General features: G+C 28.6%; 1 pseudogene; it reads left to right on the top strand.

The window, feature by feature from the left end:
- Positions 1-4242: 4242 nt before the first annotated feature.
- On the top strand, positions 4243-19207 carry LOC109074409 (annotated as a pseudogene).
- Positions 19208-19574: the final 367 nt, after the last annotated feature.

The raw sequence follows: 19574 nt of genomic DNA, 5'->3' as shown, positions 1-19574 counted from the left end.
AAGCTAGAAAATAACATTTGAGCATCTCAAAGCAACACGGCATTGAATCTGTTTCTGAACGAGTCAGTGATTCAATGATCCATTCGTTAAAACTCTCACTTGCTTTGTTTCTAAATGAATCAGCTGTTTCGAATGAATCATGTGAATGAATGATTCATTAATAAATCACTCATTAAGACAGGACTTGCTGCCACCTACTGGCTGTTTTAGAGTTATATTTATTTATCCATACCCCAGTAAATATTGAGATATCATTTCCTGCCGTTATTACACACCCCTAGTTTCTTGCACAGACTGATCGTTTTGCTTCATAAGACCACAATATAAAGATCAAAAGCCACGGGTATTCATTTTATGTTGCCTGTATGTGCTTTTAGGGTTTTAAATGGGTGAACTATCCCTTTAAGGCATTCACATTTCTGAAGGTGAAATCATTATAAAACTTGACCCTCGTGCATTAAGTTTTTGAGGCTCAGAAGTGAGTTTCTTGTGTTGGTATATCAGTTAATCTGGCTGAAGTTCCCCATCGGCTGATGTTTGGATTCATGCAGCTGCATGTACATCACTCTATACGCCTGACCTACTTAGAAACTCCCTCACAAATCCCTCCGTCGTCTGGGTAGAAATCAAGTCCTTCTTTAAACCCTGAACATGTTTGTGTTTGAAGGGAAGGAAGCCGTGTCTCGGGCTCTTCCTCGAAATCAAACATCAGAGCTGCTTTTCCTCGGGGTTTGTTTTTATTGCGATCCGGCCTGATTAGGATGATCATTGTTCCTCGAGGTTTGTGTTTCTCACCGGTGCTATAAATAGATTCGGAGCGTCACCAGAAGAGAAACACGTTTTGGTGTCCAAATGGACTTTTTGTTGACGATCAGGTTGTTCCTCTCACCAAATTAGACACGTTTTTATAAAACAAGAAACTGAATTTAATGCATGTAGCTGTTTATATAAGAGGATTAGAAATGTTTTTATAGAACAAGTTTTTGAATTTAATGCATGTAGCGACTTGCTATTAGAGAGGTGGATTAGGTAATTGATGTGTTAAATGGGTTCGTAATTTGACCAAATTCTTCTTCTTCTAAAAAAACAAAACAAAACAAAAAAAAGTCTGCAGTTCTGTGGAAAAATAATGAGGAATTCAGCAATTCTGATTCCATGCTTCTTTATGATTTAGAGTTTTAGTCTTTTTTTTTTTTTTTTTTGTTGGTGGTGCTGATGTTATGATAAGGGAGGAAAGGCAAAAGTTTATTTGATGTTATTTGTTATTTTATTACAATGTCCAGTCATTAATATTATCTGCTCCAGAATTTTTTTAGAATAAAAACTGACTCCGTTCCAAACCCTTGCAAAGTCGCTAAATTTCAACAAGGTTGTACATTTTTAAACATTTTTCTGAACACATTTTTTTGTAACAATGTACATTTATTGACACATTTTTTTGTAACAATTTACAAGTAATTTTTTTTTATTTTAAACAACAAACATGTTTTGTTTTTTCAGAAACTATTTCACGTAGGTTAAAATTTTCTAAACATTTTTTCTGTTTTTGTTGTTTTTGTTTGCTTAGTACACAATTTACACAAGTACATTTTAAGTACGTTTTTTTTATATTTTGTCTTTTGAATAACTTTTTTTTGTTCAAAAACGTTTGTTAAACAAACATGGTTGTGTCTGCAGTTTTTCGCAACAACTTTACAACAAATATATATATTTTTTACATTTACATAAAAGGGTGGAACGATTTTTAAAAAAACATGCCTTAGTTACAGTTTACAATAAAGTGAAACCTTTTTTTTTGTATAAACCAGTATTTTTAGGATACCCCATTTGTATCCTTTAAATGCATGGCTTTTTAAAGCCCAGGGTTTTTTATTTTCCTACAACATAAAATATACAAGCTTTCAAATGCTTGGAAAGTTGCATGAACTTCAACAGGGTGCGTGTACATTTTTAAACACTTTTTTTGTGTTTTAAATAATCGTTTTTTTTAAAAACATTTCTGTTTTTAATAATTTTTTTTTATCAACATTTTTTGTTTTTTGTTTTGTTTTTTAGTAACAATTTGCAACATAGTTGTAACTACAAATTGTTAAAAAGTTGTAAATCACAAAATACTAACCTTTTTTGGTTTTAAACTCTTCTTTGTGTTTTTAAACTTATTTTAAAGTAACAATTTACAACAAGGTTGTGCATTTTTAAACATTTTTAAAAAATAATTCAATAAAAATTTTTTATTTTAAAGTAACAATTTACAACAAGGTTGTGCATCTCCACGTTCCAATCCCCGCAAGGTTTGCTGATCTGCTCTGTTTAAAAAAAAGTACCATGTTTTTCTGGTGAGGACAGTCCTTTATCAAACTTTTTAGCAGTGCCTCTCATCGTAGTACAGGAGTTGCACATAAATAGTACCACAAATTGTTTTAAAACGGAGAGAGCATGCCGTGGAAAGTAATGAAAATGCCCAAACTGCAAGCTGCTTTTGATAATCAACTGCAGTACTGAAATCAGTGACGTGTAAAGTGCATGGTAATGTTGCTTAATTAGCGTGTTCTGTTTTTGTTGCGTAGTGGAGTATAGACAGTGGCACACGGCGGCTCATCAGGTGCTAATTAGCGTGTTCTGTGTTGTGTGCAGTAGTGAGTATAGACGGTGGCGTATGGTGGCTCATCAGATGCATGTGTTTGTTATCAGATTGCAATGCAAATGCTGTTTGGGGTCACGAGGGTTTTGGGATTTCAAATGCTGTTTTGGGTTAAGATGGTTTTGTAATGCTTGGACTCTTACATGTCACTAAGATTGTGTTTGGACTCTTAATTCACTCGTGGAAGATGGTGAAGTATGATTGTTGAGGGGTGTTTGTTTTGATGTTTGTGTGTTTTTGTTTTTGATTTGTTTTGTTTTTGATTTTAATTCACTCGTGGAAGATGGTGAAGTATAGATCCGCCCTCCAGGGGGAAAACTTTCGCTTCCCTTTTCATCATGACGCCGTCTAATAACGTTTGGTATTGCAGTTTGTTTTAAAAAAGGCGGTGCGAGATGATGGATTATGAATCGGTGCATGTTTCTTTTTTGCATTTTGTTTTTATCATCTTTTATCCACTTGTAGTGGTTTAGCAATTCATTATCGTTTATTTTTAAAAAGATCTTTCTAAAAGTAATTTAACATTTTATTTTAAATAAAATTAAATTGAATGTTAAGTATAAAAATTATATTTTTAAGTTATTTATTATTTTCCTATTATATATTTCAAATAATATTTAGTTCACAACGTTTTTTTATAACTGTAATATTTAAAGTATATTTTAAGTAAATTAAGTATTTAATTACATATTTTATAATATTTATTTTATAATATCTTTTCCTATTATATATTTATTTCTACTTTTTTATAACTGTAATATTAATTAAATTATTTAATTACATATTTTTATTTGAATTAAATTTTCTATACCTTACATTATCAAACATTATAAAACAATTTTAGTTGACGTTAACTAGATTGAATTTTATATTAATTTTTTTATCAAACATTATAAAACAATTTGAGTTGACGTTAACTAGATGATAACATTTAATATTAAATCCTTTTTTAATATTTCTTATTTCACATATTAGTGACATATTATCATATATTATGTTATGTTGTTTTAATTATAAGCTATGTTTATATCAGTATTTGCGTGTATGTTTTCCTTGTATCTATCAGATGTTGTTGTTTATTTATTTTATATTATTTTATTTTCTATATCTTATATTGTCATTATATAATAAAAAATAACATTATAAAAAATAAACATTCTAGTAAAGTTAACTAGATGGTAACAATTCAAATTAAATGTAATAATAAATATGAAATTACACTGAATATCTTTTTTCTAAATTATATTTAATTTTATTTTAATTATTGTTTATATTTAATATTGTTGTAATATTATGCATTAAAATAATATTAATATTATATATTTAATAAAGTTTTTTTTATCTTTATCAAATATTTATTTATTTATTTTTTTACTTTATATTTGATATAGTTTTTCATGTTAAAATGTTTAATTATCTATATCTTATCAATTTATTAACATTAAACATGTTCATGTGTCCCGTTATCTATATCTTATCAATTTATTAACATTAAACATGTTCATGTGTCCCGTTGTTTTTTTTTTTTGTTTTTTTTTGACGCGTGCTCTTCCTCGCGTGTGATCGATGGGGAATCTAGCGAGTTATCAGTAATTATCCGGATGCCCAGCGACCTTTTCTTTCCTCTCTTGAACACTCGGAGCGAAAGGATCATCCTTCACGTGAGCAGCGGGATTCAGGAGCAGGTAAATGTCAGAGTCATAAAACAGAACCAAGTCCTTGTTCTCCTCCTTTAATAAAAGTTCCTGAGACGCTTCTGTGCTGTGATCGGGTTAAATCAGAGACACCCAAACCATAAACATGTGTCCCTGCAGCACAGAAGCAGTCATCAGTAGCACAGGTATATTTGTAGCAATAGACAACAATACATTGTATGAGTCACAATTATACATTTCTCTTTTATACCAAAAAATCATTAGGAATTAAGTAAAGATCATGTTCCATGAAGATATTTTGTAAAGTTTCCTACCGTAAATATATAAAAACTAATTTTTGATTAGTATAATATGCCATTGCTTCAAGAACTTTCATTTGGACAAAACTTTAAAGATGATTTTTCCTCAATATTTAGATTTTTTGCTTCCCCTCAGATTCCAGATTTTTCAAATAGTTGTATCTCAGACAAATATTGTCCTCCTAACAAACCATACATGCAATGGAGAAATTATTTATTCAGCCTTTCAGATGATGCATATATGTAGATTTTGAAAAATGTACCCTACTGATGGAGATGTCTCAATTTTGAAAAATTTACCCTTATTAGTGGAGATATGACACGTGATAAACTTTGATTAAAAAAAAAGCTAAAAAAAAAAAACACACCATTGAAGCGCATCTTCAGTTTTGATTTATATTTTTGTTGTAACATTTTTAATATTATTATTATTATTTTTAGATTGAAATGTCAGAAAAAAAATAGTATTGAAATGATATCGCAAAACGATGTCATCAAAATCATTTTTTTTTTTATTTTTTATTTTTTTTTAATATTATTATTATTATTTGGACCCCCCCCCTCATTAAAATTAGTTAAATGAAATTGGAGTAATCAAAAAGCATGTCTAATTAAACAAAGTGCTGCACAACAGAGGTTTACTGTAAAAAAAAAAAAAAATACAAAATAAATAAAGAATGGAAGAAAAAAATTGATTATTCCGTAAAAAAATAATAAAAAAATAATATATATATATATATATATATATTACTATATATAGATATAATTGTTTTGTTTTTGTTATTAGTAGTGTTTGTTTTTATTTTTTTTTTTTTATTTGTATTACATTATTTTTTTATTAGGTCGTTGTTTTTGGGTTTGTTTTGTTATGGTTTGTGTTGTTCACATCGTGGTGAAAGGAACCTCGGAGGATCTCTGCGAGCGTCTTAATGCACTCATTCAGCGTGTTTCTCTGTGATCCAGCTGAAAACCACAAAGACAGATGCTGCTAATTACCTCCTGTGTGGCTCTGATTAATGAAGATATTGTTTAACGCTGAGGGATTGAGGTTATTACGGCTCTCGTTGTGTTTGTTTGTACCCTGTTCATCATGTTTAAAGCACAATGCCACTGTAAAATCAGTGACAGGCCATTAAATCATGCGTTTTGCTCTTCAAAGCTGCATTTATTTGATCTAAAATACAGTAAAAATTGTGAAATATTATTACAGTTTAAATCAGCTGTTTTCTGTGTGAATCTCTGTTAAACTGTAATTTAATTTCTGTGATGTGCAGCTGTATTTTCAGCATCATTACTCCAGTCTTCAGTGTCACAATGATCTTCAGAAATCATTCTAATAGATGATTTGCTGCTCAAGAAACATTTCTGATTATTATCAATGTTGAAAACAGATATTTTTTGTGGAAACGTGTGATACTTTTATTTTTCAGGATTCACCAGATGAATAGAAAGTTCAAAAGAACAGCATTTATTTGAAATATAAGTATTTTGTAAGTTCATAAATGTCTTTACTGGTGATTTTAGTTTTTTGTATTTTTTTAGATTTTTTTACTGGCACTTTTATACAAGTTGAATAAAAGTGAATAAAAAATATGATGAATAATGGTTGCCATGTTGCATTACGTTTCATTTGCATTGTTATAAAATTTACCACAAATTTCCAAGTAAATATTTTTTTATTTTTTTCCAAAGTTATAAATCCAGTTTATTGGGTTGCTTTTTACAAGAAAATACTCTTTTGATTTAATAATACTGTAATAATGTGAATTTCCGCTCTGAGTGTGTAAAAGCTCATCAGTTGTGAAAGGCCATGTGTTTCGTGCTCATTTTTTTTTGTTTGTTCATTTTTTTTGGTTTTTTGGTATTTTTTATGGTCTGGTGTTTATTAAGGTATGAGGTTTCGTGTTGAGTTTTGATCCGTTTTAGGGTTTAATGGATTCTAAACGGATTCGAGTGGAAGAACAAAACCAGCGTGTTTTTCGATCGTAGACTGTGTCTTGATTTCGGTGAGAATAAAGGAGGTGTTTGTTCAAACCTCACCAGTTACACGCTAACGAGGAAACAATTACGGTCACCGTGTAATTAAAAGAAGGAAGATGTCGTCTTGTCTGGCCTCAGGAAAGATTCGTCTGGTTTAACGATTCTTACGGTCACCGTGTAATTAAAAGAAGGAAGATGTCGTCTTGTATGGATTGATTATATGTTTATTAGGTTTATTTTTTTGTTAATTTTATTTGTTTTTTAATGTTGTTTTTTTAATTGTGTTTGTTGTTGTTTAATAGAAATATTTTTGTTAATTTTTTTTGATTTAATCTATTTTTTTAAATGTATCAGATGAAAAACCTACACTTAGAAATTTTATATATTTCAGAAAAAATTAGAAACTAGCTATAAATTAAATAAGTACTAAATTATTATTTAAATACTGTATGCTAAAATGTACTTTAATACTAAATTGAAAAGTAAAAATCTAAAAATAAAGCTAATTTAATAAATAATAAAATATTATTAAAAAATTTTATAATAACTGTATTTTATTATAAATTAAGGTTTTGTGATTAAATTTTTTCTACATTTTTTATTTTTATTTATTAATGGTTATAAATGAAATGAAAATAAATTAAATGTAAATAATTAAAAATGCAAAAACTAATAGAAACTACAATAAAAAAATTTAGTAATTAAATTTAATTAAATTAGATTTAAATGTAAATAATTAAAAATGCAAAAACTAATAGAAACTACAATAAAAAAATTTAGTAATTAAATTTTTATTGTTGAAGGTAACTAAACAAAAAAATCTAAATAATTACAAGCTTAATAGAACGTGTAATGACGAAAGGAATTGACATCGAAAATCCAAAACTGACTGGCAAAAATAGACACAGAAAATTGAAAGTGAAATATAAACATATACTGCCTATTTCCAAAATATTCAATAACTAATTATAATTCAGGTTAAGTAAATATTGCTAAAATCACCTAACATCATGCTAAAAAAAATAAATAAATAAATAATATGAAAAGTTATTAAATGTTTGTTGCTATTAGCAAACCTCAGCACAGTCGCAAACTATAGTAACACTACATGTGTAATTTTGTTTAAAATATTATTATATGTGAATATGAAAATTAATAAATGTGTTGCTATTGCAAAAAACACAGCAAACTATTGTACACACATTTTCATGGTACAAAAATAAATATAAATGTTTTTAAGTCAGTCATATACCTGTTAAATGTGCCGTGTGACCAGGAATTAGACGTGGTTTTTCGGATCTGACCCTCGTCAGTGCATCTGACGCTATTAAGACGTGGTTTTTTGATCTGACCTCGTCAGTGAATCTGAGCAGGAGAAGCAGCGGTTGCTCTGAACTGATGTTTTACTGCACGCTGCTGGAGTGCAGTTTCTGGCCCGTCTGACCGAGAAGGGCTTTGTCTGCGGCGGCGAGGAAAAGCACTACTCCCACAGTCACCGTCGCCTAGCAACCACGAAGCACAGATTGGCGGGAACATCTGTCGCGGCCGCCGCTGCCAAATCTGTGTTGTGTAGTAAACACGAGAGCTCTGAGAACAGACTGAAGCGCTGGTGTGCTGACCCTGACGGGACGTCCTTGTGCTCCGCTGTCGCTCGAAAACATGACAGCTGAGGGGGGCTTGTGTTTTATTCTGTTAGCATCAGCTCAAAACCTCACTCTGACAGATAAAGTGAGTCTGACAGATCAAGTGAGATTTTAGTATTTTGTGTGATGTTTATTGTTTGTGTTGTGTTTGTTTAATATGATTTTTGCGTTTGTTATTTTTTTTACATAGGTAGATCATTAAATGTAAGCAAAGTGTCTTCTTTTAAGGTTTCAAAAGGAGTAAAAAATGTCAAAATTTGATTGAAATAATGTTACATTGTCATTCAGCGTAACACAATATTTATGTAAAAATTCAAACATGGTTATTCTGACTCGCACATATTAAAATATATAAAAGAATAATGGAGCATATTAAATTTTATTGTGTTTTAAATGGGTTCAAAAATTCTTACTGACAAATGGGCAAAGCTCTCTTCTGTAATTCAGCGGAAAATGTATGATATTAATTTTTTGCTAAGAAAAACAAAAACAAAATTGCAATTAAATTAAACAGAAAACATTATTATTATTATTATTATTATTATTATTATTATTTTGAAAAATTATTTTGTTTTTATGCTTTAACCCTTTTTCGTCTTTGACCCATGAATAAATGTGAATGCAATGCAACTTTTTAAAAGAAAATTAATCCTTTTGTAAGATGTCATTCAGTAAAATGTACCTTTAAAAGTTAAATGTTGCAATAGATATTATTAATAATAATAATGTATAATACATTATGCATGCATTATATTTGTATTATGTAGACACCGCACACTGCAGATTTAATGTGTTTTGAAGAAGTTTCTTCTGTTCATCAAGGCTGCATTTATTTGATCAGAAACACAGAAAAGCCGCTGATTTTCCAAGAGTGCAATCTCCCTGAATCCGCTCTACAGCTGTTTTCTGTCAGACTCTCCCTGAATCTGCTGATTTCTGGTGATGTCATGATGTTCAGACACTGAATTCATCTTCAGGTCGTCTGTAGTTTGACTTTCTGTCACTTTCAAAACATTGATCTGTTTGTTTGAGCGGCCCGGCCAATGACGTGAGTTTGGGGCGGGGCTACCTGTTGGACTGACCAATGAGATGACGTTTGCTTTGATTTCATTCAATTAATTATTCATGACCTATTTTTTTGAGATTGTCAGTTTTTTTTCTTACTGTATTTTTGTTTTTATTAAAAGCAAAATGTTAATCAATATTTGTGAATATTTGTTTTAATAAAAATTTTTAATAATAATATAATTTTAATCGTATTTAATTAAAAAATAACTGGTGTTTATAAAATAATTTAATAATAATTTAAATGTATTTAACTAAATATTTTGTTAAATTTTTAGTATAGTTTTTTTTGATTTATATTTTATAAATGATTATTTATGTTTTGTATATATGTTATATATAAATAATTTAATAATACAAATAATGGTATTTTATAATTAATTTTGATCTATATTTAATAAATAGTAAAAAGTAGTAATAATAGTTTAAGTGGAGAATTATTGAGAATCAGCAAATGTTATCAGTATGCAATGTTATCAATATTTTTTTTTTTTTTTTTATTTTTTATTTATTTATTTTTTTTATTGTATTTTATTTTTATTTTGTTATTGTTATTATTATGTGAATGTTATAATTTATTTTTGTTATTTTTTATTTTTAGTAATAGTTTTATTAAGTAATTAAGTGGAGATCGAGGGAACAGCAAAACATCAGTAATATTTTTAAAATATATGTTTTATATTTTGTGCATATATTTATTTGTTTAAATATTTAATAATAAAAAATTATATAATAATTTAAATTTTATTGTCTTTTTTTGAACCAAGAATTATTGAGAAAAGGCAAATGTTATCAATAGGCAATAATGATAATATCTGGATAACGTATTTTTTTTTTACCAAGAAATATTGAGAAAAGGCAAATGTTATCAATGGGCAATAATGATAACATCTGCATAAATGATATGATTTGCGTATTTTTTTTTTTTATTTTTTTATTTTATAATATTGTTATGATATTTTGATATTATGATTAGTGAACTTATGTTTATTTTTGTTTTATTTATTTTTATTTATTAATAACTGGGAGGTGGAGAAGACGAACCGCAGCGGCGTGGAGCGCTGTGAGGGAGAGAAGGACAAGCGCTCGCACTGCTTACGCCTCCTGGAGGAAAACAGCTCCGGCAGCATTCCAGCTCGTCAAGAAGGGCTGCTGGTTAGACGACTTCAACTGCTAACGACACAGGTCAGTCCTTGAGACGTCTTTGATCCACAGTGTCTAGGCCCTAGTGATGTAACCTTTAACCTCTAGCTGGCTGAAAATCGATTCAAACATGTGACGATATGTTAGGTGTAGGAGTTTATATGAATGGATGTCTGAGGGGAACTTACTGTCTTTAGAAAAGTTTCGATTATTTTTTCTTTTAATCTTGTCTCTGTAGTACAGCATATTAAAAGTCATAAGTGCACACTGCTTTGTTTACAGCAGTAACCAAGGAAACGCTTTTAATTCTCCACCGGTGCTGCGGGGTTTCATAAGTGCTTTTGTTTACAGCGGTAACCGATGGAAACGCTTTAAGCTCCACCCTGCTTGGAGTTGTGTTCAGGAGCTGCTTTGTTTACAGCGGTAACCCGAGAGAAACGCTTTAAGCTCCACCTGCTGCAGTGTTTCATAAGTTGCAGCGCTGCTTATGTGTTTACAGCGGGTTAACCGAGGAAACACTTTTTAAGCGCCACCTGCTGGCAGTGTTCAGGAGTAGCTTTTGTTTACAGCGCGGTAACCGAGGATAACGCTTTAAGCATCACCTGCGCGCGGTTTTCATCAAATTGGCATTCGTTTAGCAGCGGTAATCACGAGGCTCTCGCGGCTTTAAGCTCTCACCGTGCCTGGCGTGTTCCTACAGTGCACTGCGCTTTACAGCGAGCTTATAACCGAAGGAAACGCTTTAAGCCTCCACCTGCTGCGGTGGTTCATAAGTGCTTCGTTTTACAGCGGGTAACCGGGGAAAACGCTTCAGCGCCACCTGCTAGCAGGAGGTGTTTTCGTAAGTGCTTTGTTTACAGCGGGTAAACTCGTCAGGAAACGCTTTAAGCGCCACCCTGCTGCAGTGTTCTTAAGTGCTTTGCTTTACGTGCGGTATACCAAGGAAACGCTTTAAGCGCCACCTGCTGCAGTGTTCGTAACAGTGCTTTTTTTACAGCGTGTACCAAGGTAAACACTTAAGTAGCTCGCCACCTGCTGGCAGCAAGAGGTGAATCTTCTGCGTCTCGTCTTTGTCAGCCGTCTCGTCTATGCTGTTTGTTTACATGCTGATACTTTGTATATGTATATTTGATCACAAAACTGAATTAATGTTTTACAGTGTTAATCTTCTGTTTTTTCCTACACTTCATAATTTTAAAATTGTTACGTAAATATTATTATTAAAAATAATTTCAGATGGTTACATTTAGTGTGGTTTAACTCTGTACAAAATGACTAAAAAAATACAAAGATGAAATAAATAAAAAAATAAAATGAATAAAAACTAATATAAAAATGTCAAGACACACCGACCAAGTTAACTAAAAATTATTTATTATTTATAAATTACTAACAACCAAATTAACTAAAAATAATAATAATAAAAAAAGAAAATTACTAAACAAAATTACTTAAACTTTCCAAATTAAAATGATTTTAAAAAATGTGTTAAAATATATGAAAGTATTAAGAAGAACTATAGTAGTATTTAAATGATACTAAAATAACACCGCAGTAATAATAATAATAATAGTAATAGTTAAATAATAATAATAGTGTCATAAAAATATAGAAACATACTAAAATAAAAAAAACCTAAAAAAACTAAATCTATAATAGTATATCAATGATGGAAAAATAACATTACATATTTTATATTATTTTAATTTTTTTACTAATAACAATTCTTATTTGTATAATTTAATTTTATTTAAATAATTTTTTTAAATAATAATTTTTTTTTATAAAAAAAATTTTTTTTATTAATGTTTTTTTTATTAAAAATTTTTATTTGTATAAAATTAAAATAGTAAATCAGTGGTATTAAAATATCTCTGCTGTCTAGTTAGTGAGGTATTCTAGTTTATCGAGATGTCTTTCAGACTTTTAGAGGTTTTTGTTAGTGTTTGTCACATTCATGTTTGTTAAATTATCAGATCATTTTTCGAATAAATGTTTTCAGAAGAAAAGTGTGCTTAATGTTTGTGTGTTTTAATGTTTTTGTTTTTTGTATGTTACATTTCCCGTGGTTGATTAATGTTTTTGTTTTTTAGCAGGTGTTTGTAGAATTGTGTTTGTTTAAGTGAGTTTGTGAGTTGAGTTGAGATGGGGGGATTTTTTCATTCATGTAACGAGCTTCGGCTCTTTCTACGAAGAGATGGTGTGATGTTTGTGGGATAAGTCTGGGGATGTTTTCTGCTACGTGAGCACGTTCAGACTCTTTCTTTAGTGTTTCTCGACTGCGTTTGGCCGGAATTAATTCACTTCTGACCTACTTCCCAGCGAACCGGAGCACAAACCAGATCAGTGCTGACATTAGTGACGCTTTATACTTATTAAGTTTATGTGTACTTTGATTCATTCCAAACCAAACTAGTCCTTATTGGATTTTAATTAAAATTTATATTTTTCTTCTTTTTGGGGAAAAAAAAAAGTTTAAATTTTGATATGTGACATCGATTCAGACCAAACCAGCCCTAGTGGTTATTTAATTGTTTATTCATTTTTTTAATTCCAATTTTGTTCTGCTTTTCAGTAATTTTTAGATATTTAATTGTTTAAAATTTTTTAATATTTCAGTTTTATTTCATTTTTGTTCTGCTTTTTTTTGTTTTTATTTTTTTTATTTTTTTATATTTTAAATTTTTAGTTTTTTTTTTTCTGTTTTTTTTCTTTTTTTTTATTTCTTTTTTTATTTTTTTATTTATTTTATGTTTAATTTTTTATTTTAATATTTATTTTTAATATATTTTGTTTATCCTTTTTCATTCATTTTATATGTATTATTTTTCAATTTTAATATTTTTCATTATTCATTTTTTTGCTCCTATTTTATATTTTGTTTTTTGTTCTTCTTTAAGTTATTTTTAGAGTTTTTTTTTTTTTTAAATTTTTTTATTTTTTTGTTTTTTTTTATTTAATTTTTTTTTATATTTTTTTTTTTTTAATTTTTTTGTTTTGTTCTGCTTTTCAGTATTTTTAGAGATATTTAAAAAACTTGTTTAAAATTTTAAATATTTCATTGTTTTTTTTATTCCATTTTGTTCTGCTTTCATCTCATTTTTTAAAAAAAAAAAAAATTGTTAATATTTCAGTTTTTATTCCGTTTTCTATTATTTTTATTTTAATATTTCATTTTTTTATTTAATTTTGTTGTTATTTTTTTTTATTTTTAGTTATTTTATTTTTTTTTTTGTTTTTTTATTTATTTTTTTTTTTTTTAATTAATTTTTACTTTTTTATAATACTATTATTTTTTTTGTATTAGTATATTTTTTTTTCTAAAATGTATATAGTCATATATTGTCAGTAGTATGATAAATAATTATTTCTATGATTGTAATGTAATCTGATGTAAGGTAAAGGTGTGATAAGTTGTTGGTATAATTCCAAGAGAGACACGGATTCCAGAGAGACACTGATAATGATGATCTGCTCTCGCTCTTTCTCTCTTGTTCCCTACAGAGACACCCGGCTGCTCTCTTTTGTGTGCCACTCTGCACACAAAAAGCTCTCACACCTTTTCTGACCCGCTTTAATTAAATCTGCCGTGCTGTAAATGTGTAACTAATGTACTGAGAAATTAAGAAGAAACCCCCCAACATTCACCCCAAACTCACAACAGAAACAAATATGTTTTGGACCTTTTTTGGACGTTTTAGGATTATTTTCATGACCATTAGACACATTGTGATTTTCCCATATTGTTTTTGTTTTTGCATTTCATAAACTCACGAAGACTTTTCAGAGCAAATATAATGCTAAAACTAAAATTATAATATAATAATAATAATAAACTTTTTGTTTTTGTTTTTGGTCAATAAACAGTATAAACTGTCCAGATCTGTCTATCGTCAATAAACAGTTAAATAATTATTATTTTTTTTTTTTTTTATTTATTTTTTTAATTTTATTGATTTTTATTCTTCTGGATGTTTCATGAAGTCATGAAGATATTTCGAAGAATATATATATATATATATATATATATACTATATCTGATATATATATATATATTATATATAATAGATATATATATTTAATACTTTTAATAATAATATAATAATAAAAGTTTTCCAGTAAAAATTTTATTTAATTTTTTTTTTCACATTTTTTTTTTATATTAATATTAATAAATAATTGTCAGGATGCTTCTGGGTGTTTAAAGGTGTGAAGGTTACAGTATGTTAATTTTTTTTATTCTTCAGCCTCAGGAAAAGTCTTGTTTTCCATCGTAAACCCTGAATATCGTGTTGAAGATGTGTTGGTTAGCGCTGAAGCAGGCGAGAGATCGTGAGATGGTGTTTTCCGGTGCGCTTGCAGCCTTTATGATGAGAGGTCAGACGCTGAGTGTGTGTGTGTGTGTGTGTGCTTCTCACAGACAGGAGTGTGTGGCCACCGAGGAAAACCCGCAGGTGTTCTTCTGCTGCTGCGAAGGCAACTTCTGCAACGAGAGGTTCACGCACCTGCCTGACGGACCAGGTGAGAGACATGCATGCTGTGTTTAACAGAAACCGTTCATACTAAACCGTATTTATTAAAATTAATTTACTTACTTATTAATTTGTATATTTTGATTTATTATTTGTTAATGTATTTATTTTTTGTTTGTTTGTTTATTTATTTTTATTTGTTGTGTTTATTTTGTTTTTAGTATATCTTTTTCATATAATTTATTTTTAGTGCATCCATTTTTTTTTTTATTCTTCTTTTTTTTTTGTTTTTTTTGTTTTGTGTTTTTTTTTATATATCATTTTAATATATTTGTTATTTTTATTTTGTTTTATTTTTGTTAATTTATTTTTGTTTTATTTTAATGGTATTTATTTTATATATATTTTTATGCATTTGTTTATTTTTGTGTGTTCATATTCATTCATTTTTTGTCATTTTAAAATGTGTTAACATTTGTATTTATTAATTTGTATGTATTTTTATTTTCTATTTATTTTCAAGTAATTTATTATTCATGTATAATTTCTATATATTTATTGTTTTATATTTTATAATTTTTTTTACATTTATTTTTGGTTTATTTTATTGATGATAATTTTTTATAAACTTATTTTATTTATTTTTATATATTCATAGTGATAAATTTTTGTAATTTTAAAATATATATTTTTTTATTTTTTATTTTAATGTATTTGTTTAATTAGCATTTTTATTATTTATTAATTTTTATGTATTTTTTTATTTTTGTTTATTTTTGGTGAATTAATTTTTTTATTTATATGTATTATTTTTTCTTTACTCAAGTAATTTATTATTTATGTATAATTTCAGTTTTTATTTCAGTTATTATTTTTTTTACATTTATTTTGGTTTATTTTATTAATAATTTTTTTATAAACTTATTTTATTTATTTTATATATTTATAGTGATTTACTTTTTTGTCATTTAAAAATATTTGGTTATTTTTTCTTTTTATTTTAATGTATTTGTTTAATTAGCATTTTTATAATTTATTAGTTTTTATGTATTTTTTATTTTTGTTTATTTTTAGTGAATTTATTTATTTATATGTATTATTTTTCATTTACTCATTTTCTATTTGTTTTCGGAGTAATTTATTATTTATGTATAATCTCAGTATACTTATTTATTGTTTTATTTTATTGATAATTTATTTTTTATGAACTTATTTTTTATGTATTTATAGTTATAGTATTTTAAAATGTGTGTGCGTGTATATATATATATATATATATATTATAATATATATATATATATATATAATATATATATATAATATATTTTTATTTTTATATTTGTTTTTTTATTTTTTATTTTATTTTTTATATATATATATATATATTTATTTATTTATTTTTTATTTTATTTTTTTATTGGTTTTCTTTTTAGATGAGCAGTTTGTTTTATAGCCGATCATTAGACAGAAGGTCTGTGTTTGTCTGTGTTCAGTGATCGAGTCTCCTCCGCCGGCGCCGGCGCTGCTGAACGTGTTGGTTTACTCTCTGCTGCCCGTCACGATGCTCTCGGTGGCGCTGCTGCTGGGCTTCTGGATGTACCGGCACCGCAAGCCTCCGTACGGACACGTGGACATCCACGAGGTCCGTCTGGTTCTGCTTCTGTCCCGCAGGGCTTTACTCTGATGGTGCTCCAGCTCTGTGTGGCTCTGTGGCTCCACCTAGTGGTGCTCCTCACAGTGTGTTCTGCTGTGTTTCAGGATCCGGGTGCGTCTCCTCCCTCTCCGCTGCTGGGTCTGAAGCCTCTTCAGCTGCTGGAGGTCAAAGCTCGAGGACGCTTCGGCTGCGTCTGGAAAGCTCAGATGATGAATGAATATGTAGCTGTGAAGATCTTCCCCATTCAGGTTCACAATCATTTCCTTTGCACGAACGCTCATGTTGTGTTTGAGGGAAACTGTTACAGTGATGACGAATGCACTAACTGCCTGTTTATTTATTTAGATGTATTTATTTATTTTTTAATGATTTAGTTTTTTAAATGTTAGTTATATTTTTTTTGTATTATGATTATTAATGTATATTTATTTCTATTTATTACTATTTATTACTATGCAACTGTGAAGATTTTCCCTTTTCAGGTTCATGTCTTTTATTGAAGTGGATTTTTAATTTGTATTTATTTTTAGATTTTTATTATTAATTTATTTATTTAAATATAATTGTATGTATAATTTATACTTATAATTTATTTTTTAATTAATTTTACATTTTTATTTGTTCAGTGTGTGTGTTAATTTATTTTTCTATTTTATATATATTATATATTATATATATATATATTATATTATATATTTATATTACTCTATTTAGATCTAATATATATCTATATATATATGATTACTATTGCTATTAACTGTGAAGTAGATTTCTTTTTCTATTGATTACTATGCAACTGTGAAGAGTTTCCCTTTTCAGGTTCATGTTTTTTATTGTAATGGATTTTTCATTTTTATTTATTTATTTTTAAATATTAATTTATTTATTGAAATATAATTGTATTCATGATTTATATTTATAATTTATTTTAATTGATTGATTTATTTATTTTAATGCATTTATTATTAATATTTAATTTTACTTTGTATTTTTTTTAATCCAATTAATTTTACATTTTATTTATTCAGTGTGTGTTCATTTATTCTTAGTTTATTTATTTTAAAAATATATATATTTGAATTGAATTTAACATACATACATGTGTGCAGAGATATATATAGACAAGAGAGATGCAAGCTAAACTTTCACATGAGCAGAGTTGAGGTCGGTCAGTGTGTGTGTGCTCAGATAAAAGCGTTCAATAGCGCTGTGTGTGTGTGTGTGTGTGTGTGTGTGTGCTGTGACCGACAGGACAAGCAGTCGTGGCAGAACGAGCGAGAGATGTTCTCCACTCCGGGCCATGGAAAGCACGAGAAGACCTCGCTGCGCTTACATCGGAAGCCGGAAAACGGGGGGGGGCAGGAAGCAACCTGGGAGACAGAGTTCTGGCTCATCACTGAGTTTCATGAGCGGGTGAGGGTCAAAGGTCATCGGGAGCTTGACGTTGTGTGTTGTGGTGTGTGTTTATATATATATATATATATATATATATATAACTATAAAAAAATAAATATGAAATAATGTAATATAAATATTAAAAAATGTATATAAAAACTGTAAATGTGTTTTTTGTCCTATTTGTACTAAAAAAAAAGCACTAAAAATGAAATAAAAATTAAAACTAGAATTTAAAAAATAATAATAAAATTAAAAAAAAATCATAATAAATAAAACTTTCATAAAATGAACAAAAAACTAATAAAAATGACAAGCACACAATAAAATTAATAAAACTTTCTGTAAAATAAAAATAGAACGTATAAAAGTTAAATGTATATATTATACGTAAATATAATGCATTAGATAAGTGAAATATTAGATTTTAAAAAGTAGGTTTAAAATTAAAAAAAAAAACAAAAAAAAACAGTTTTATGTGTTGAAAATAAGTTTTTTTTAATGTGTTGTACTAGTTTGTTAAAATAATAATATAGTATTTAAATATTTAATATATTTATAAATTAAATGTATTAATTGTTAAAAAGTATTATATGTACATTTTTTAAAATACAAAAACTAATAAACATGCCAAAAACACTTTCACTAAAATGAAAATGAAAACAGGAAATATAAAAATAAAATCTAATTAAAATATGAACTAAATTGACAATGGTTTAAGATAAAACTGTTGAGATGCATGGGGAGTGATTACTTCTTCAGAATGTTTCTTTATTCCGAGTGTGTTTAGTGTTTGATGTGCTGAATATCAGGGCTCGCTTATTGAGATTTTTTATTTGGGAACGCGGTGAGCTGGAGCGATCTGTGGTGTTTGATGTGCTGAGTTTTGTGGCTCGTTTACGGAGTTTATTGGCCTGCGGTCTGGCGTATCTCCACGAGGACGTGCCGCGCTGTAAAGGAGAGGGTCCTAAACCGGCCATCGCTCACAGGTCATCAGCTTTTGAGCAATCACGTCAGGTGTCGAGACTGCGCTCGCGTCCGTCCACAGAGACTTCAAGAGCAAGAACGTGATGCTGAAGGGCTCCACCCGCCGTCCGGTCGCTCGGGGACCTGGGGCATGGCCGCGTGCGCTTTCGAGCGCCGGGGAGGAAGCCTCCGGGGGGACTTTGACACTCACCGGTCAGGTCGGGACGCGCCGCTACCATGGCCCCGGAGGTGCGGGAGGGGGCCATCAACTTCCAGTCCAGCGGGACTCCTTGAGTGTGGATAGTGTTGTACGTGGTGGTGGTGGTGTTGTAGGTGGTTGTTGTGATGCAAGCGGGACTCCTTCCTGAGGATAGACATGTATCGCTGGGATGGAGGACATGGATGCATCTTTTGTCACAGTTAAAATAAAAAAAAAAAAAAAAAAAAAAAAAAAAAATTTATTAAATAGCTAATAAATTGAACTTAAAAATTAAAAATTAAAATACATTATATTTAATTAATATCATTTATTAAACGAAAAAAAAAATTTATATAGATATTAAATTAAATTAAAATTAAAATTAAATACATATATTTAATTATATTTAATTATTTCTTATTATTTTTGGATTTTTCCAATTTTTGATTTTAAATTTTGGAT

Source organism: Cyprinus carpio, chromosome A24, assembly GCF_018340385.1.
Source record: "Cyprinus carpio isolate SPL01 chromosome A24, ASM1834038v1, whole genome shotgun sequence".
Lineage (NCBI taxonomy): Eukaryota > Metazoa > Chordata > Actinopteri > Cypriniformes > Cyprinidae > Cyprinus > Cyprinus carpio.
This window is presented reverse-complemented; position numbering and strand designations above follow the sequence as displayed.